Here is a 23188-nt window from a genome sequence, read left to right as displayed (position 1 = left end):
AAATGGTTCAGAAAAAAAAAAAAAAGAATATTTGAACTGCATGCACTTTTTTTGTTAATTTTGAGATTGTTCTGTAATAAATAAAAAGTAAAAGAGAAACAAAGAGAAAACAGGGATAAAAATTAAATACTGTGCTAAGGATTAAGATATTTTCACTTATAACTTCTCACTTAGTATATTATAGGTTTTCAGTATATTATGGTTCAATTCTCCTCAATTTGTCCTTGTGATTCACTAAAGTATTGTAACTTTGTGTGAACAAATAATATCTGATCAAGTTTTCAGAAATTTCCAAATATATTGTCTCAGTGTTTAAGGATGAATTTACTTCAGACTCTTGAATCACATGAAAGAGAAAGTGGTTGTAGGGGAATTTTTCAAATGATCCTGACATTTTGGGGTAAGTGATAGATGTTTAAATACATGATTTTAAATGTTGGGTAGTGTCTATTCTTATAAGTTCATAGATATTCCATGGAATTGAGAATAAGAGAACTAAGAATAAGAATTTGTTTGGAGATTTTTATTTTTCTTCATTTGCTGTTGTCATTGATTCATGTCTGACTCTTTGCAGCACCATGGATTGTAGTCCTGCCTGGCTCCTCTGTCCATGGGATTTCCCAGGCAAGAATACTGGAGTGGGTTGCCATTTCCTTCTCAGGGGATCTTCCCAACATAGGGATTGGACCCATGTCTCCTGCTGGGCAGGCAGATTCTTTATCACTGAACAACCTGGTAAGTCCTATTTCTTTATTAGAAGATTGTAATTTGTACATAAGAAATAGGAGAGACAATACCACATAGTAGAAAAAATACAATTGAATCATGAATGCAGATAGATAAAGTTTGAATCCCAATTTTCCTGTTTTTAAAAATCTTGCTTTTGAATAAATATCTTATTGTCACTAGTTTTCATTTTGCCCTTCATAAAATGGGAACAGATATACCCAACTTACAGAATTTAAATGTTAATTAGCTATGGAAGTCTGTATACTGTACTATATGGATCTATAATATGGATATATATGTGAATGAAGAAAGTGTGATGTGATCATCCAGGGGATGGAAATTGGTAGATAGATGATAGATGTAAATATCTAAAAAAAATCATACATATAAATCTATATGTATGAGATATCTATATAGATATCTACATATCTATCTATATCTATATATCTATATCTATTCAGAGGGAGAGAGAAAGAGATAAACAGATAGATTGACAGACCCATTCATCCCCTGGCACATCACATACAAGCTTCCATACCTCATATTTAATTGTTTCTATTTTTAAAGCTTTGAATTCCTAAAAATACTGAAAGAGATTACATGTAGGGTGGCAGACAATTTTGAGATACTATAAAAATATAACAATTGTTAAAACAGCTTGCCGAAGTCTGTGTACAGGATGTCTGTGTACAGGAAGGCATGGGTGGAATGACGAATACTCTGGGTGGGGGAGTGTGTGCATCATGCTTTCCTGGGGATAGACAGATGGTGTTGATGGCTTGTGGGAAATTGATAGCTAAAACTATCAATGCTGCTAGCCACATGGATGTCCTCTCAAAATTATTTTTATTTCTACATAGATGACTGGTCAGAGTTATGGAGTCTATTGATAAAAAATACTTTGACATCTATTTAAATATGTACTTATGTCTGAAGATACTCCTCATTTTAAGGTGTATATATGTATGGCCAATAGGTAGTGTATATTAGTCAATATTTCTAAAATTAGCTCATATTCAAGATTCCAAAAAAGAGTTTTTTTTTGAAAAAAATCCTTTGTTTAAACTCAGTAATAATGTCTTAAAAGTATCCATGTATAGTACAAATCCAGAGGACTTTACATTGAGTTCCTAAAAGTTATACCAAACAGAATTTGTTATAGTCTGATGAAAAGTATTTATTTTCAGGAGATTAGATAGAATTAGATAATAACCAGGTTATTCTTTTTACTATTAAGGCATAATATAGTTATGAACTAAAACAATTGTCCATTCTTTTCTTTCATTTCTTATTCATGTATAAAACTTGATAATCTTTAAATATATGCAAGCCATAGTGAGACCCAGGTTTGATCCCTGGATCAGGAATATCCCCTGGAGAATAGAATGGCTACCCATTCCAGTATTCTTGCCTGAAGAATTCCATGGACAGAGGAGCCTGGAGGGTTATGTTCTGTGAGATCGCAGAGTCAGACAAGACTGAGCAACTACCACTTTTTAGGACCTCATGCGAAGAGTTGACTCATTGGAAAAGACTCTGATGCTGGGAGGGATTGGGGGCAGGAGGAGAAGGGGACGACAGAGGATGAGATGGCTGGATGGCATCACGGACTCGATGGACGGGAGTCTGAGTGAACTCCGGGAGATGGTGATGGACAGGGAGGCCTGGCGTGCTGCGATTCATGGGGTCGCAAAAAGTCAGACACAACTGAGCGACTAAACTGAACTGAACTGAACTGAAGGTACAATGATGCAAAATATCCCTGCCCTCTGAAAGTTTGTTATGTCTTGGGGAGACAGGTCAGTAAACAGACAGAGAGAGCAGATATATGCGCTGAGAAAGAGCAGGGCCATGGATAATGTGTAAGGAGAGCCTATCAGAGATGTTGGTGCTGACCAAGGGAATAGACAAAAGCTTAAGGCTACATGGCAGGGAAATTTCCCCTTGAAAAATGAATAAAACTCAAGTAATAAGGGGAGTTTTATGCATAGTGATCCATCCACAAGTAAAAGCACAAAGTTGAGAGAGCAATTCATATTCAGGCAATCACAAGAAGTTCAGTAAAGCTGGATTACTAAAGACAAGGGGGAGTGATACAGAGTGGGTCTGCAGCTTTAGACAAGGCCAATTCATCACAGGGCTTTTATGGCACAATCATAATGGTGGTCATATAATTTCATCTAAACAAGGACGCATCTTAAGAGTCAATAGGGGCACCATTAATGATAATGCTGTCATAATGAACTTAAGACAGTCTTTAACAAACTAGACAAATGGTCACACAACCTGTTAAGAAGTTTAGGCTTTATGTTAATGTGAAATCTTCAAAAATATAAATTGGGATTCAGATATTTAAGGAGTATCTTATCCACTCTTGATTACTAATTATGCTGGATAATATGTTCTTATAGATCTTAGACCCTTCATAAAACTGCAATAAACTCAAAAAACATCTGGAATAATTTCATATAAGCACATTTTCCAGCAGCTAAAAGGCTGATTGGACTTGTGCCTTGAAATTGAGGAAAGTGAGACATGTAGGAAAGCTATATTGCATTTCAGGTCACCAGGGTACCATTGGGGAAATTACTCCACTGAAAGAGTTAATGCAGCTTTCAAACTTGCTTAAAAGGAATGTTTTGGGTAGTTAGACACTGAGAAAGTCTGGCTTATCATCACTCTATCTGAAAAACCCTCAAAGCCTAGAAATTGAAATCATATGAGTGAGATTATAGAGCCCCTTGGTGTATACTAGAGATGTCCTACCATCACTTTATATTTTATTCTGTTTTGCCTGATTAGCACTTAAAATTCACAAAAGGCAAACCTCAAAGTCAGTTCTCCCTTTGTTTCTGCCAATATTAACTGCATCTGGTGTTAGGGGTTTATTTTTAAAGAAAAGAGAAAGGGTAACAGTTTTCCGCTGGCAGCTTCATAGTGCTCTATGCAGCCTGTTTTGTATACACTGATGAATCTTGATTTTAACTTGAAGCAGTTAAGCAGATTGTGAATCTATCGGTGGAATCACATAAGAAGTCAGAGAACATGAATTGTTCTCCCACTTATTATTTAGCCCCACCCAGTCTGTTTTTCCAATTCAGTTGGTAAACTGGCTGGCTTTCTAGCTATACCCTCTCTTCATAAATAAGATTAGCAAATTTACTGAATGTCTGATCAGCAGGTAGTTTATAGATATGCCATATCCTATTTTACATGTCAAGGATTTTCAAAATGCAAAAATTTCCCTAAAAGCTCTATGAGAAGAGGAACAGCTGGGGACCCAGAGAGCTGTTTCCCTAATGCAAGTGTAAAGCAGTTTGAAGCAGCTCCTTCAGATGTGTGTTTTTAAAGAATCATGCTGCAGATAGTTACCATTAGAGGTTGTTTCTGAGACCCTGTTGAGACTCTCAGGAGGAGCTGCTGAAGAACTTCTGGTAAGAGCTTCTGAGATCTGTGACCCCCAGGGAGCAATGCTACTGACAGCTGCTGGGAACTGTCAGGAGTAACAGAAAGAACCAGTAAGAGACATTGGCAATAGTCACAGAGAACAACTAACATATTTGCTAGAAGTGAATAAAGTTGCTGATGAAAACTGCCATCTCTGAAAGAAGAAACTTAGGTAATCAACTGCTTAAGAGACAATTTTGGTTAAACACTTCATAGAATCTAATGGGGTTTGAGGCTAGAAACTCTTGTGGGGAACATAAACCAAATAAAGTCACTTAATTCCTTCCAAAGCCCGAGACCCAGGAAAGGACAGAAAATAGTGAGTTACATATGAGAATTGCTTTATCAAACTTACTGCCTGGTTTAAGAAGATTCTTCTCTTTTGGCCTTGTTAAGTCTAATTAATCATTGCATCTGTGAAATTATTGCTGCAAAATTAGATAGCCAGGTGTGCAAAAAGATGTACATAGGAAGAAACCAAATCATTATTTAAATAGTGTTATAACTCATTTTTACTTTCCAAATAAATAGTTTCAATAATTTCAAATATATAAATAATAAATTAATTTTAAATTATAGCAATAATAATTCAGTCACTCTAATGTTTCAAAATCATTTCTTGTTTCATGAATTTAATTCTCATTATTCCATGTGTCTAGAGTATTGTTTTGCTTTACTCATGACCTGTTTAATTCCTATTAATCCTTCATGTGTTTTCTTAAATATAAGCTCTTCAGTGAAGACTTCCCTCACCATAATTATCACTCAGCACTCTTTCATTTCCCCTCAATCACTTAGCAAAATACATAATTACATAATTATTTTACTTACATTTATTTTCATTAGATTGGCAACTGTATAAGGCCAGGTTCATATCTTTTTCTATTGGTAGGGTTAACTTCATGCCTAGAAGATTGCTTGCCACATATGGTCCTTTGTAAAAGTAAATGTCTAGTTGACATATGAATAAAATATAAATGTTTATTAAACATGAAAAGAGAAAGTGAAAATGTTAGTTGCTCAGTGATGTCAGACTCTTTGCCACTCCATGAACTATAGCCCACCAGTCTCCTCTGTACATGGGATTCTCCATGGAAGAATACTGGAGTAGTTTGCCATGCCCTCCTTCAGGGGCTCTTCCCTCAAGAATCTTATCTCTAATTTATAAGGGAGATAAATTGAAGAAAATAGGGAAAACCACTAGGCCATTCAGGTATGATATAAATCAAATTCCTTACAAATATACACTGGAAGTGACAAATAGATTCAAGAAGTTAGATCTGATAGAGTGCCTGAAGAACTATGGATGGAATTTCATAACATTTTATAGGAAGCAGTGATCAAAATCATCCCCAAGGAAAAGAAATGCAAAATGGCAAAATAGTTGTCTGAGGAGGACTTACAAATAGCTGAGAGAAGAAGAGAAGTGAAAGAAAAAGGAGAAAAGGAAAGGTACACCTACCTGAATTCAGAGTTCCAAAGAATAGCAAGGGAAGGTAGGAAAGCCTTTCTATGAACAATGCAAAGAAATAGAAGAAAACAACAGAATGGGAATGACTAGAAATCTCTTTAAGAAAATTAGAGATACCAAGGGAACGCTTCATGTGAAGATGGACACAATAAAAGACACAAACCAGTAGGAACCTAATAGAAGCAGAAGATATTAATAAGAGGTGGCAAAAATACACAGAAGAACTATACTAAAAAGATCTTAATGACCCAGATAACCATAATGGTTTGATCATTCAGTGCCAGACATCTTCGACTGCAAAGTCAAATGGGCTTTAGGAAGCATCATTATGAACAAAGCTAGTGGAGGTGATGGAGTTCCAGTTGAGCTATTTCAAATTCTGATGATGCTGTGAAAGTGTTGCACTCAATATGCCAGCAAATTTGAAAAACTCAGCAGTGGCCACAAGACTGGAAAAGGTCAGTTTTTATTCCTATCTCAAAGAAAGGCACTGTCAATAATGTTCAAACTACTGTACAATTGCATTCATTCCAAATGCTTGCAAAGTAATGCTCAAAATTCTCCAAGTAGGCTTAAACAGTATATGAATTGAGAATTTCCAAATGTTCAATCTGGATTTAGAAAAGGCAGAGGAACCAGAGATCAAATTTCCAGCATCCATTGGATCATAGAAAAAGCAAGAGAATTAAAAAAAAAAAAAGATCTACTTCTGCTTCATTGACTATCCGAAAGCCTTTGACTGTGTGGATCACAACAAACTGTGGAAAATTCTTAAAGAGATGGAAATACCAGATGACCTTACTTGCTTCCTGCAAAACCTGTATGTAAGTCAAAAGGCACCAGTTCCTACTGGACATGGAACAACAGACTGGTTCAAAACTGGAAAAGAGTATTTCAAGGCTGTATATTGTCACTCTGCTTACTTATGTGCACAGGTGAAATGTCGGGTTGGATGGAGTACAAACTGGAATCAAGATTTCTGGGAGAAATATCAATAACTTCAGACATGCAGATGACATCACCCTAATGGTAGAAAGCAAAGAGGAACTAAAGAGCCTCTTGATGAAAGAGGAGAGTGAAAAAGCTGACTTAAAATTCAACATTCAAAAACTGAGGATCATGGCATCCAGTCCCATTATTTCATGGCAAATAGATAGGGAAACAATAGAAACAGTGACTTTTTTTTTTTTTCCTTGGGCTCCAAAATCACTGCAGATGGTGACTGCGGACGTGAAATTTGAAGACGCTTGATCCTTGGAAATAACGTTATGACAAACCTTGACAGTGTATTAAAAAGCAAAGACATTTCTTTTTTTTTTTTTTTTTTTTTGATTGGAAATTCTTTTTTTTTTTTCTTTTTAAATTTTAAAATCTTTAATTCTTAGATGCATTCCCAAACATGAACCACCCTCCCACCTCCCTCCCCACAACATCTCTCTGGGTCATCCCCATGCACCAGCCCCAAGCATGCTGCACCCTACGTCAGACATGGACTGGCGATTTAATTCTTACATGACAGTATACATGTTAGAATTCCCATTCTCCCAAATCATCCCACCGTCTCCCTCTCCCTCTGAGTCCAAAAGTCCGTTATACACATCTGTGTCTTTTTTCCTGTCTTGCATACAGGGTCGTCATTGCCATCTTCCTAAATTCCATATATATGTGTTAGTATACTGTATTGGTGTTTTTCTTTCTGGCTTACTTCACTCTGTATAATTGGCTCCAGTTTCGTCCATCTCATCAGAACTGATTCAAATGAATTCTTAAAAAGCAAAGACATTTCTTTGGCAGCAAAGGTCCATATAGTCAAACCTATAGTTTTTCCATTAGTCATGTATGAATGTAAGTGTTGGACCATAAAGAAGTCTGAACACCAGAGAACTGATGCTTTTAAACTGTGATGTTGGAAAAGCCTCTTGAGAGTCCCTTGGACTGCAAGGAGATCAAACCAGTCAATCCTCAGGGAAATCAATCTTCAATATTCACTGGAGGGATTGATGCTGGAACTGAAACTCCAGCACATTGTCCACCTGATGTGAAGAGCTGACTCATTGGAAAAGACCCTGATTGTGGGAAAGATTGAAGGCTGAAAGAGAAGGGGATGACAGAGGATAAGATAGTTGGATGGTGTATCTGACTCAATGGACATGAGTTTAAGCAAGCTCTGGGAGATGGTGAAGGACAGGGAAGCATGAACTGTGAGAGGCCATGGGGTTGCAAAGAGTCAGACCTGACTGAGTGACTGAACAACAACAACAACAGCTGTTAGTAATTAGGCTGAGTCTTCCTATGGGGATTGACCCTTTTAAAAATATTTGCTCAGGTTTGTGCTCTTTGCGTGACTCTAAACTTTTCTCTTATTAAGATCTCCATATTGTAGCTGGGGAAGAGACAGATGAAGGACACAGGCTTGGTTCTCCATCTTCAGCATCATCTTTCAGAAATCCAAAATAAATACCACGTGCTGAAGAATAAAATAATTTAAAATTAATTATATATGTTAGACTTTGCTACAGTTTAATGAAGAACTATCTTGGGAGACCATTCAATAAAACATGATATGGGAATCTCCTATAAGAAAAAGAACTGTGAAGATGTTTCTTTTCTTTTTTTTTTTTTCTTTTCTACATTCTATTATTAGTGCACATATTTTTGCAGAAGTTTTGAAATTGATGCACAGAATTCAATTTGAGAACATTGAACCACAGAGATATTACTGAGAGAATATGACTACACTGAAACTGCTGAAAAAAAAATACAGAGAAATGTATATAAATGAACCTTTTACATTTACGTATTGGGGGTCTGTTTGTGCATGAAACCTGATCACAAAATGTAGTGGAGGATTAGGAGAAGGAAAAGCATAGTTTTTCTGTTTTATATTATTTTAACCCTGAGCTAGAAATGTTGATTAAGTAATACTTTGAGAATCATAAAAGTAAAAAGATATATTATTTTGGAGAATCAGTTTGATTCTCCAACCGCAGTTTTTTACTTCATTTGTTTTATTAAAATACTACCTTTGTTACTCAAACAAGTTTATTTATCCATAAAAAATAGCAAAGAGCATCACTGCAAGATTTTCTTAGAAGAAGAAACATGTCCAGAAAACTTCAACTCCTTCTCATTATTTCTTTATTCCACATTTCTCTAATATTATTATAAAATTAAATAGATAATTCTAAATTATTTTGCATTTGCTCATGGGTATAAATGTTCATATAAATAAGGTTACTGATGAGGTCCAAAACAAGTTTGAAAATCGCTGAAGCACATTAAATAAATTCTCAAAATTACCTAATATACTAATTTTGTACTGTTCATGGGATTCTCAAGGCAAGAACACTGAAGTGGTTTGCCATTCCCTTCTCCAATGGACCATGCTTTGTTGTTTGAGCAAACTCTAGATCATGAAGGACAGGAAAGCCTGGTGTGCTGCAGTTCATGTGGTTGCAAAGAGTCAGACATGACTTAGTGACTGAACAACAACAAATATACTAATAAATATATCACACACAATTTTAAACAAATTGATAATATAAAACTATAAATATGTTCCTAAATTTTACTTAATTTTCAGGTGGTCACTTAGGAATAATCCAGGTGAAGAAAATCTGTGTTTATATTTGGCATAAGCTGGAATCAAGATTGCCAGGAGAAATATCAATATCCTCAGATACGCAGGTGACACCACCCAGATGGCAGAAAGTGAATAGGAACTGAGGAGCCTCTTGATGAAAGTGAAAGAAGAGAGTGAAAAAGCTGACTTAAAGCTCAACATTCAAAACACTAAGATCATGGCATCCAGTCCCGTCATAGGACGTCATGGGACGTCATGGCAAAGATATGGGGTAACCATGGAAACAGTGTCAGACTTTATTTTCTTGGGTTCCAAAATCACTGCAGATGGTGACTGCAGCCATGAAATTAAAAGACGCTTACTCCTTGGAAGAAAAGTTATGACCAACCTAGACAGCATATTAAAAATCAGAGACATTACTTTGCTGACAAAGGCCCATCTAGTCAAACTTATGGTTTTTCCAGTAACCATGTATGGATGTGAGAGCTGGACTATAATGAAAGCTGAGCACAAAAGAATTGATGCTTTTGACCTATGGTGTTGGAGAAGACTCTTGAGAGTCCCTTGGTCTGCAAGGAGATCCAAACAGTCCATTCTGAAGGAGATCAGTCCTGAATATTTATTGGAAGAAATGATGCTAAAGCTGAAACTCCAGTACTTTGGCCACCTGATGGGAAGAACTGACTGCTTGGAAAAGACCCTGATGCTCAGAAAGATAGAAGGCAGAAGGAGAAGGGGACGACAGAAGACAAGATGGTTGAATGGCATCACCAACTTGATGGACATGAGTTTGAGCAAGCTGGGAGCTGATGATGGACAGGGCAGTCTGAAATGCTGGAGTCCATGTGGTCACAAAGAGTCAGACACTACTGAGCAACTGAGCTGATTAACATGAAACATGAGAGTGATATGTTACAAATGAAATATATATTTAAGTTACATTAATAGTTTAATATTAAAATAATGAGAAATATAGTTCTCATTATAGTTAGTACCAATCAACATACATCTAGAATACTGTTTTTAGTTTGAAATTCCATTTATACTATATAAAAATGATACCAATATGGATGGTAGTGGGTTAATTTGATGGATTCAAAAATGATTAGCTTATAGAAGTGTGAGACTAAGGAGAGATTACTTTTTTTTTTCATTTATCTGGAGGGCTGCCATGTAGAAGTCATTCTCCTTTGCTCTCAAAAGCATTATAAGATTGCCATATGAAAATAATTAAGAAGCAAATTTTTATTCAGAAAATAGGAAAAATTAAAAACCTGTAATAAATTATAACTCCTTGAATGTAGATCTGTGTCTGAATGTATGCTTATGTCTCCTTTAGTGCTTGGCAGGCTGCCCTTCACATAAAAGTTCTTCCAAAATTAATGTTGAATCAATGAACAAATTAACGGACATGAATGACCAATAATGAAATAATCAGCAATGCAAGGAAGTTAGGTCTCTTCTATTGAGAGTATTGAAGGAAAGGCTAAATGACTCTCAAATAGGAATGAAATGCAAGTCGTGATTGTAAAATATCCCTAGTTGTCATTTGTGCCATCTAAAATCTATCTTATTATTGTATAGCATATTATGTCACAGAAATATTTCCATTAATTGGCAAATTGGCATATTTTGGATCCTTGCACCTTGAAACAGGAAAAATACATTGATTATGCACATAGATGTTATCAAAAGGTAAAGATGGATTGGTTTCAAGCCCCGCATAATGCATGTGCTCAGTTACTCAGTCATGTCCAATTCTTTGTGACCCCAATGACTGTAACCCTTCATACTCCCCTGTCCATGGTATTTGCCAGGCAAGAACACTGGAGTGTGTTGCCATTTTCTCCTCCAGAAGTATAATGAGTAAAGATGAATAATCCACAGTGTGGTTCCTTTCATTTGTAAAGATGGATTGTAATGATAGTAAATTTAGACTGCTGTGAGGATTAAGTGAGATGATATTTTCAAAGTCTCAGGCACAAAGCAAGTGATTGATATGGTCTATATCTTGTTAATCATTTTCTGATTATATTTGTACATTAGATTGTTCACTCGATGATGTTATCTGGCTTCATCTGACTGTATTGTCATTATAAACCCATATACTCATATTATCACTTCAAAATATTTAGTATAGTGCTGTACAAAGCAGGTGGTAATTACGTGACAGGGGACTAATGGACATTGAATATTGTGGTTTCAGTACTATTTACAGTAGCATGGATCAGCATCAGAAAATCTTTCCTATGTTTCTCTGTTTAAGTCCACAGAGCTTAGCAAGGTCTGAAGACTAAGTGGAATCTTAGTAAACACTTGTAGCATTGCAATCACCTTTTTCTGCTTTAGTTTTTGGAATTAACCATTATGTGGAAGAGACTAAAGAAAAAATAGTGTAAAATGACTAAAATGATGATAAGGTAACATTCTATTAGAGACAAAAGGAGTTTTCTTAGAACTGGAGTCAGAGTTGAAGAACATACTGAAAGCTTGATATGACGAGGCAATAATGTGTCAAGACAAGTGATGTTGCATTTATGAAATAGTATCTTGAAAGAAAAGGGTGGTCTGAAAGGGAATGAAAAGAGAAGTCAAAATATGGGAAAACCAAGGATTGAAGAAAAAAAAAAAAACCTTAAATCAGTGATAGAGAAAATGTGGGATATTATATTTTCCTCAGAAAGACACCATTTGACATGTTATCTAAATCTGCAGAAGGAGATTAAAGTATTTTATATATGTGTGATATTAATAATAACACTAAAAGTACTTGCAGTGAAAGTCACTCAGTTGTGTCTGACTCTTTGCAACCTCATGGAATTCTCCAGGCCAGAACACTGGAGTGGGTAGCCTTTCCCTTCTCCAGGGGATCTTCCCAGTCTAGGAATCAAATCCAGGTCTCTGGCATTGTAGGTGGATTCTTTACCAGCTGAGCCACAAGGGAAGATGAAAGTATTTTATATATGTGTGATATTAATAATAACACTAGAAGTACTTAAGGAAAGCTTTTAGTATAACTGATAGTAATGGCTAGATTCAGTCACACCACTGAGCTAGCTGAAAGTCACAAAAATATAAAATTATTTTTTATTTCTTTAAACTCAGAAGTTCTTAGACTATTGTATGAGTGTGCCTTTGTGGGAATGCTAAGTCCTGCTATATGGACATAGAAGACTACTCAGTAGCAGAACAGCTAAATTTCCTTTATCACTCAAAGTCAGCATTTTGCCTTATATTACTGGAAATTACAATAGAAAGGAAAATTGACTAAGTGTCTCTATGTTTTATATCTTTAACAAATCTATAAATAAATTTTTTTGGAAAAAACCTCCACAAATCTGCAAGTATGAAACGGAATGGGAGCTCCTTCCATTAAATATTGATTGAATTGATTTCTGATTTCCTAGATACTGACAAGTCAGTATTTAGAGTTCAGTTTTTGTTTTGTTTTGTTTTGTTTTGTTTTCTACTGTAGCCTGAGATTTATATCTGCTTGCATGCCATACTGTTAGATTTTCTAAAGGTTGTAGAGTTATTTTGTTTTCTTTTAGCCACTGGACACCATTGTCTGAAAAAGGACAGAATTGTTCACAGTAAAAATATCCATGGTCCTTCTACAATTTGAATTTTTTTAAATAAATAAAATGTTCAATAGTAAAATGCTATTTTAAAGCATTGATTCTTAGAATAGAGAAGAGAAAAGCTTATTGTCCAGTCATGAATTCAGTTGAATTCAAAATAGCTTCATATCTGAGAAATAGCAACATTTACTGAAGTCACACCTCTTAAGCATTTGAATGATGCAGCAGAAATCTTTTTAATTTGAGATGAAATTATAAAGACATAACCTTTTAAAAAGATAATTATTTTCTAGCTCCTTTTGATGACTACACAAAGAAATTAATGATGCAAAATAGCTTATAACACATGATGATAGAATAACCCATCCTTTGCAATGTGTCTACCATTCTTAAACTGAGAGGATCTCAATGATACAATTCCCTCCATTATGTTCTTGCTTAGTTCACAAATACAGTCATAATGCAGTACAATACATGACATTGACACAGTTAAGTGAAGAGAAATCAGATGAAGTTCAAAATACACTTGGAAACACCCAAGAAGTTTACTTATACTTCCGGTGAAATCAATTTCAGAAAGCCACATAGTTGCATTATCATAAAAGATACAGTTATTTAGCAAGGAATGAATACATACTTCCTCTTTGTAAAGTTATACTAAAGATTCACAGTTCTTATAGTGACAAACTGTTTGATAATACTTCACTTGAAGTATTAATGGAAACAATAACATTAAAAGATGTAAACATAGAAAATGTATTCATTTATAAGTAGCATGAGGAAGACTCTGGTGACAGACAGTTAAGTTTCATGATTATAGTGGCAGTCACACAAAACTATCCAAGTGATAAAATTTTGTAGACCAACACACATATACACACACAAAAGTGTATGAAAAATATGCACACGAAAACTGAATAAACTCTGTGGATAATACCAGTGTCAATTTCCTGGTTTTGATACTGTCATGTAGTTCTGCCATACCTATCACTGGGAAAAGCTGGGTAAAAATACATGGGACCTCCTTATATATTTATTTGTAACCTCCTGTGAAACTATAATTATTTCAAAGTGAAACTCAAAGAGAGAGACATATTGTCTACAGAGACAAAGCTTTGACCTTTTTATCTTGACTAAAACTAACTAGACAAAAAAAGAGTATGTGAGAGATTGGAAAAATTTACCATTGATTAATTTGCAACTTAAGGCATTGACATTAAAATGTTAAGGTATAAGTACTTTGGGTTATTTCAAATGTTCTTTTGTAAAACAAGTCTTAAATGAGATTTATTTTTTTTCTGGAATTAAATGCTAAATTAAATTATAAAAATCAGACAAATGAAAAAAAATCCAATCCTTTAAATACATATATGTAAATTTACCAACTTTCTCTCAAGTCTATTTCAGGCTAATTTGAAAATAATCAGAGCAATGTTAATTCCCACAAATATGACATTTCAGGGCATAACTTTGTGTGTGTTGGTATCTTGGCACCAATTACAGGAATCTCTCTTTCCCTCTCCACTGCCCCCACTACCCGCAAACTTTCAATTTTTCTCCAAGCTTTTGGTAGATTCTTCTTACATTTTATTCATAGACCTGAAATTTATTTTAGATCTTGTCTAATTTTACTCCGATGGTCTACTATTACCCTCTAATTTTTAAATTGAAACAGTGACAGCTAATTTGTTCACTTTCACCTAAATGTATTAATAATTCAGTGGTTGGTAAGTGCCTTTTATGGAGGAAATTTTAAGTTCATATCTTCAGAACTTTTATTGATTCACCATGTGGTATCTGTTCCTCAGCAATCTTGCTCTCTGTGTGTGAGGCCACTGGTTGGTCAGTCTATCTTATCTTCTGGATATGAGTCAGTAATATGTTTAATGACCAAATTCTCTTCAGCATTGGAATTAACTCTTGTATTCAAAGCAACACATATATTCATTGTGTTTGTAATAAATTTAACATAGATTTCTGTAGTTGGACAAATATGAACATAAATTTGAGCTCAGCCATTTAACAATGATGTAACCTTGGTCAAGTTACTTAATATTTATATCTTTAAGTCTAGGATTGTTGTTTTGTAAGTTGGGATGACAAGACTACTTCCTTATATTGTTCTAATTTATGAGAAGTAAAGATTTTACATGAAATATCTGGCCCAGGGACTACAGTATAGTATGTGCTTGTGTATGGGTTTAAGTTTGATTAGATTTCAGAAAACTGTGATGAAGTGGTTCCTATCAGTCTTGGATACTTAAAGTGGGTAGGTATGTCAGCCCAGGAAAAAAGGAACCACTTTTGTTCGTTCCTATTGGCTGATGTGATGGTAAATCTTTTGTGTCAACTTGGCTGGCATGAGGGATGCCTGGATGACTGCTGCTGCTGCTAAGTCGCTTCAGTCATGTCCGACTCTGTGCAACCCCATAGACGGCAGCCCACCAGGCTCCCCCATCCCTGGGATTCTCCAGGCAAGAACATGGAGTGGGTTTCCATTTCCTTCTCCAAAGCATGAAAGTAAAAAATGAAAGTGAAGTTGCTCAGTCGTGTCCGACTCTTCCCAACCCCATGGACTGCAGCCTACCTGGCTCCTCCATCCATGGGATTTTCCAGGCAAGAGTACTGGAGTGGGGTGCCATTGTCTTCTCCAGCCTGGATGACTAGTAAAAGATTATTTCTGGGTGTATCCATGAAGGTGTTACTGGAGTAGATTAGCATTTGTATCTGTAGATCAAGTAAAGAAGATCAGTGAGGGTTGGCATCATCCAGTCTGTTGTGGGTCTAAACAAAATTAAAAGATAGAGAGAGGGAAAATTTACTCTCTTTGCACCCATCTTCTGGGCCCACATTGATTCCCCTGGTTTTCTGGTGTTTGGACTTAGATTAAATAACACCCCTGTCTTTCTTAAACTTCTAGCTAACAGATAGCAGACTGTAAAGCTTCTTAGCCTCCAAAATTGTGTGAGCTACTTCTCACAGTATGGTTTTGTTTATGATGGAACCCTGACCAATAGAGCCAGGAATAATACTGATGAATATAAACTATTTATACTACTATGTCTTTGATTGAAATCCAAAAACTACAAATATGTATTATTGCTGCTCCTGGAAGCTCTCAACAAAATGCTCAATAAGTATAATTGGTATAACTAAAATCTTACAAGGAATAAAAGTAAATTCTGGCCTTTCTTTTAGTCTATAAAAATGAAATATACACAAAATAAAAGGCTATAGCAAGGTACTCTACCAGGATATGTACTCTGGTACTTCATAAAATTAAACAAACATGTCCACATGCAGTTCAGAGTTTTAGGAAGACTTTGCACAGGAAAAGGAATTTAAAGCTATCTGTGGTAAAAATCCCATGGATGGAGGAGCCTGGTGGGCTGCAGTCCATGGGGTCACGAAGAGTTGGACACAACTGAGTGACTTCACTTTCACTTTTCACTTTCATGCATTGGAGAAGAAAATGGTAACCTAATCCAGTGTTCTTGCCTGGAGAATCCCAGGGAGAGGGGAGCCTGGTGGGCTGCTGCCCATGGGGTTGCACAGAGTCGGACATGACTGAAGTGACTTAGCAGCAGCAGCAGTGGTAAAAATTACTTATTCTTCTTTCCCTTTTGATTAGAGGCCAATGTATACTATATTCGCTCTTTTCCCCCCTTTCTGTTCTGCTGTTATTGTTCTCTCTTTGCTTCAGGAAACATAGAAATAACATTTTTCTATATGAGCTACAATAGAGGACAAGATATCCTTGCTTTACTGGTGAAACCTAAAGAACAAAAATGATCAAAATAAGAAAAGTTAAAATAGCCTTAGCAAATTAATTATAGCCATTGACTTAAACAGATAATATTTTACATTTACAATGGATTCATCTATTTATCAATATAGCTATAGATTTTAGAGAACCTATGCTATTTTCATATGAAAAAGTTTTATTCTTTCATAAATATATTTATCACATTTCCTGCAATGTGAATGTTTTATTGATTTTTAAATAGGAAAAATTGAGCCTAATGCTTGGCAGTACTTCTTACTGTAATAGATTTTTCTCGGCATATCAAGTGGATGTTGGGTTGTCAGGATATTTGGTGGGCTTAAACACTCCTTAAGGATCTTTCCACCATAATTTCAATAATTTTCCATATGTTTTTATTTTTTAATAAATTTATTTAATTGGAGGTTAATTACTTTACAATATTGTATTGGTTTTCTCATACATGACCATGTATCCACCACAGGTATACACATGTTCCCCATCCTGAACCCCCCCTTCCTCTTCCCTCCCGGTACCATCCACCCCTCTGGGTCATCCCAGTGCACCAGACCCAAGCATCCAGTATCGTGCATTGAACCTGGGCTGATATATTTTTCTTGGAATATAAGGAGCTTCTGTTGTGATATGAATGGACAATGCTGATGTATTGTTTTTAAATTCTAAATGATTGGAATGATTGAGGAAATGTATCAGCTACCTTTCTCAATGTCTTGCTATGCTTATAAGGCCAAATATGAGTGCTACAGAGAATCAACTCACATTCTTCATAGAGTTTATGCTTTAAGTAAAATATGTGAATAATGTACCGAATCTCTATTTTCAGAGAACACCAAGTTAACCCTGCCTTCCCTCCTACTTCCATTTTAAAAAAAAATTGCTTTGTGCCTCAGAGATAAAAGAATGAACATAGGGCATAAAATTCTTTAATTGCCAAACACTGACCATTAATCTTCAATGTACACACAAGGTGTTCTCAATTTTCCCTCATCTCAGTGGAAGATATTTGTTCCTTATTTTCCCAGCCTCTCCTTGATCCCTGAGGCCTTCTTCTCCATGAATAACCTTCACCAGCCTCTCCAAACATAAGAATATTAATTTGTCACTTTGTCCCCTCTCAATATCACAAAAATATTCCTCTCTTCAGATATACTTCTTGAAAAAGGAATCTAGACTTAGGGATTATACTTTTCTCCTTCTATAACTTCTCAATGTGAATCTTATCAATGGTTCTATTTCATTAATGGAATTGTTCTTACCAACATCTCCAATAATTCTGTTCCTGAAACAAGAAACCATAACTATTATCCTTCTTATTTTTTCAGTAATATGTGAAAGAGTTGACCATTTGTTCCTTGAAATTCCTTCTCTGTGTCCTTTTCTTGTTCATGGTCATTGCCATTTAAACCACTGTTTATATCACTGGATTTTTATATGAATGCATTGCAGAATCTACATTTTCTAGTCTTTTGCATACAAATATCAGTCTTTTTAAAAAAATTAAAGTTAAGAATTTCACTTCCATGCTTAAAATCCATCAAGGATTTCTCTATGCTCTAGAGTACAAGTCAAATATTACACACACACACACACACACACACACACACAAACACACACACACACACAAAACTTTATGATCTGAACCACATCTGTCATTTCAGCTGCATCTCTCAAGACTCTCTTATGTGTCCCCATGCACAAGCCTTATTCCAGTATGTTTGACAGCCAAAAGTATGAGGCTGTATATCAATTTTTCTGTTCACTGGAGGGTTTTCATTTTTAAAAAATTCTGTCTATGATTTCCATTTGGACCTCATTAAACTCTAAAATTCTTGATGACAGGAAATATGCTCCTTTTTTTGTATCTAATGTCTTTCTTAGTGTGGGTCATATAATAATTTAAAGCTTACACAAACAACAGACATACTCTCTTCAGTTAAAGTTAATGTGCATAATGTAGATGTTATGCATAAAAAGGAATTTTAATTTCTGATTCCTTTTTAAAAATTAAATTGCTAGCAAGATTATTTTGTCTTATTTATGTGAGATCTATAGCAAATTTAATAGCAGTAAATTTTTATATTACAGTTATGGTCATAAAATTGCTGTGGGAGATTGTGTATGTCTGCATATGTATGCATATTAGCAAATTTCTCTCTCCCAAAAAGGAGTTTGCATGAATACACACTATATTTCAAACTATAGTTTCTCTTTAAAATAGAAAATCTTATAATTATTATGTGAGACAATCTTAGAGCAACTTTTTTTATGTCTATTCAAAATTTATACTTCCTTATTCTAAGCATACTGCTTTTACTCTTCAGTATTCTCTTGTGTGGTGTTTGTTTCTTATTGATTTTTAAAAACTTCTGTAAGTTGTTTACCTCGTAGCTCAGTCAGTAAAGAATCTGCCTGCAGTGCAGGAGACCCCAGTTCAATCCCTTGGTCAGGAAGATTCCCTGGAAAAGGAAATGGCAACCCACTCTAGTATTCCTGCCTGGAATATCTCATGGATAGAGGAGCCTGATGGGCTGCAGTCCATGGGGTTGCAAAGAGTCAGGCACAACTGAGTGACTAACACTTACTTCTGGGAGTTGTGGAATTCAAAACTTCTATCATGCAAATAATTTTCTCATACAGTGAATTATTTTTCTTCTGACATAAATTATGTTATTTTTGCTTTTTGGAAAGTTAATTTGATATGCTCAATTTTATCAATATTGTCCTTTAAGGTTTTTGAGATAGGGTTCTAATTAGGTCTTATCATACAAATGAATAGATAACTAAATGAGTGGATGAATTAAATAATCATGGATTGGATAAGAATGGTGTATTAGATTTCTGTGGATTAAAAGCTACAATAGATAGAGAGAGAGAGAGAGAGAGAGAGAGAGAGAGAGAGACAGAAATACACAGAGAAATCGATTATAAGAAATTGATGTAAGTTCCAGTCTAAAAGCTGATAGACTTGCCAAGGGGAACCCATGTTTCAGTTCAAGTCCAAAGTCTAGAAAAGGCTCATGAAATCTTAAACAGTCAGGCAAGAAGAGTTCTGTCTTAACATTTTTGTTCTTTTCATTTCTTAAAGTAAATAGGTGAGGTCCACTTGTACTCAGGAGATCAATCTGCTTTATTCACTCTATAGATTCAATATGTTAAGCTCATCTAGAAACACCCTTACAGAGACCCAGAATTTTTTTTTTTTTCAAATGTCTTGGCACTTAACAAAATTAAATTTCATAAAATTAAACATCACAAATAGTAAGTATATATTTCTATAGCACATTAATTTCACATGGTCTTCTACGTGTAAATCTCAATTGCACACCACTTATAATATATGATGTTATTTAATCTTTCTGGTCACAACTTTTATGTGTGTAATAAGATAATATGAGTCACCACTATCCTATAGGTTGTTGCAAAGACTAAATCAATTTGTGTCAAATACTTAAAGCCATACTTCGTCGACACATAGTAAGTGATCCATAAATGTTAGCAATTAATAGTTTTCCTCACAGAAATATTGTAAATTGCATGCTACAGTAACCTTTAGCAGATTAGGAGAAATTCAAAAGTTAATTGAATAGAATTATACCATGTAATGAAGAAGGAAATGGCAACCCACTCCAATATTCTTGCCTGGAGAATCCCATGGACAGAAGAACGTGGCAGGCTACAGTCTATGGGGCTGCAAGTGTTGGACATGACTGAGCGATGAAGCGCACACACACATGCCATGTAAAGAGCTAGGAATTATCTTGTTCTTACAATAAGAAAAACTTGAACAAATTGAAAGTCATTAACTTTTCTTGGACCCACCCAAGGAAAACCACTATTGGAAAAAATGGAAAGACAGCTGAATCCAGAACTTATAGCCAAAACTTGCTTATTTGGAGCAGAATTTAATGGAACCCTAAGCTGGTAGCAACATTTTAATGGTAATTTTGATGAACTGCTGAAGGCTGAGTATATATAATAACGAAAGAGAGAAACTACTAGAGCTTCAGTATTTGTGGGCCCTCATGCTTTCAAGAATTTTCATGAACCTTGTAAGGAGCACATGTTTGAGACCTAAGACAGATACCCTCCTGCCTTTGGCAGTGCTGATGGTTTTGGGAGAAATAAATATTGTTCAATAATTACAAAGTGTTGTTTATAACAATGACCATCATTTCAAGGGAAAAAATTTTACCAGAGCTTTGTCCCATGTTCAGGAAAGGCACTTCTTCAATCTAAACAGCTCTATCTTACCTATCTCCCCTAAATTGGAACTGGGGGATAAGGTAAGAGACAATGGTCATGGTCACAGCCTAGTGGTACAGGACCACTAAACACCTGAGTTTAAATCATGAGTGCTTTTAGAACACTTTAGGATTCTGGTATGCTTCCCTTTCCACAAATTTTACCAAATTAATAGGGATCAAGTAAAATAACAATGGCCTATATACTCCTATAAAGAGTAAGCATAAATTCAACAGAAGGGTCAAAACAGTCACTTGAGGAACTTGAGAAGCCTCTGGCACCTACAACTGGTCACTCAATCATGCTATCTCTTTGTGACCCCTTGGACTATAGCCTTCCAGGCTCCTATGTTCTTGGGATTCTCCAGGCAAGAATCCTGGTGTGAGTTGTCATTCTCTTCTCTAGAGGATCTTCCCAATGCATGGATTAAACCCAGGCCTCCTGCATTGCAGGCAGACTCTTTACCATCTGAGCCACCAGTGAAGCCCCACAATAAACATTGCTACTAAGTCATTTCAGTCATGTCCGACTCTGTAGACCCATAGACGGCAGCCCACCAGGCTCCCCTGTCCCTGGGATTCTCCAGGCAAGAACACTGGAGTGGGTTGCCATTTCCTTCTTCAATGGATAAAAGTGAAAAGTGAAAGTGAAGTCGCTCAGTCATGTCTGACTCTTTGCGACCCCATGGACTGTAGTCCACCAGGCTTCTCAGTCCATGGAATTTTGCAGTCAAGAGTACTGGAGTGGGGTGTCATTGCCTTCTCCACAATAAACATTAGACATGGTTAACCCTAGGTATATTATAACCCTAGGTATATTAGCATGAAGCCTCACAACAAAACTATGTTCCTATTACATCATGGTCAGCTTCAAAAACCTGATGAGTCATAATGAAAGGAGAAGAAAAAACAGAGTCAAAAGAGTAAAAAACAACATCAAAATCAGTTATGACACAGATGTTGGAATTGCCCAAAAGGAAATATAGTAATTATGATTAATATTTTAAGGGCTCTAATAGAAAAAGTAGACAACATGAAAGAACCGATAAATAATATAATAAGAGAGATGGAAACTCAAAGAAAAGATAAAAAAATAAGTGTATGAAGTCTAAACCACTGTAATAAAAAAAAATGGAAAATGCCTTTGATAGACTTACTAGTAGATGGAATTTATCCCAGAAAAGAATCAGTGAGCTTGAAAATATTTCCATAAAAACTTTCCAAACTGAAATGATAAGAAAAACAAGAAGTGGGGGGCACAGAATATTCAAGAATGTAAGAGAACTGGGTGAGGGTGTAGAAAATCATGTTTCATTCAGGTGGAAATCAAAGGAAAGCTGGAGTAGCAACACTCATATCAGACAAAGTAAACTTTAAAATAAAGGCTATTACAAGAGAAGGACAAGGACAAGGAAGGACACTACATGATGATCAAGAGATCAATCCAAGAAGAAGATATAACAATTGTAGATATTTATGCACCTGACATTGGAACACCTCAATATGTAAGGCAAATACTAACAGTCCGTCTAGTCAAGGCTATGGTTTTTCCAGTAGTCATGAATGGATGTGAGAGTTGGACTGTGAAGAAGGCTGAGCGCCGAAGAATTGATGCTTTTGAACTGTGGTGTTGGAGAAGACTTTTGAGAGTCCCTTGGACTGCAAGGAGATCCAACCAGTCCATTCTGAAGGAGATAACCCTGGGATTTCTTTGGAAGGAATGATGCTGAAGCTGAAACTCCAGTACTTTGGCCACCTCATGCGAAAAGTTGACTCATTGGAAAAGACTTTGATGCTGGGAGGGATTGAGGGCAGGAGAAGAAGGGGACGACCGAGGATGAGCTGGCTGGATGGCATCATGGACTTGATGGACGCGAGTCTGAGTGAACTCCGGGAGTTGGTGATGGACAGGGAGGCCTGGCATGCTGCAATTCATGGGGTCGCAAAGAGTCAGACACGACTGAGCGACTGAAGTGAACTGAACTGGACTGAACAGCCATAAAAGGAGAAATTAGCAGTAACATAATAATAGTGGAGTACTTTAAAACCCCATTTTCATCAGTGGACATATTATATAGACAGAAAATCAGTAAGAAAGCACAGGCTTTAAATGACACATTAAACCAGATGGATAAAATATTATCAGTCCAAATTCAATACATTAGAAAGACCATACACCATGATCAAGTGGGATTTATACCAGGGAATGCAAGGATTTTTCAGTATCCACAAATCAATAAGTGTGATACATCACATTAATAAATTGAAGAATAAAAACCATATGGTATTCTCAATCAAAGCAGAAAAGCTTTTGATAAAATTGAACACCAGATTATGGTTTAAACTCTCCAG

The sequence above is a fragment of the Capra hircus genome, chromosome 6, assembly GCF_001704415.2.
Source record: "Capra hircus breed San Clemente chromosome 6, ASM170441v1, whole genome shotgun sequence".
In the NCBI taxonomy this organism is placed as follows: domain Eukaryota; kingdom Metazoa; phylum Chordata; class Mammalia; order Artiodactyla; family Bovidae; genus Capra; species Capra hircus.
This window is presented reverse-complemented; position numbering follows the sequence as displayed.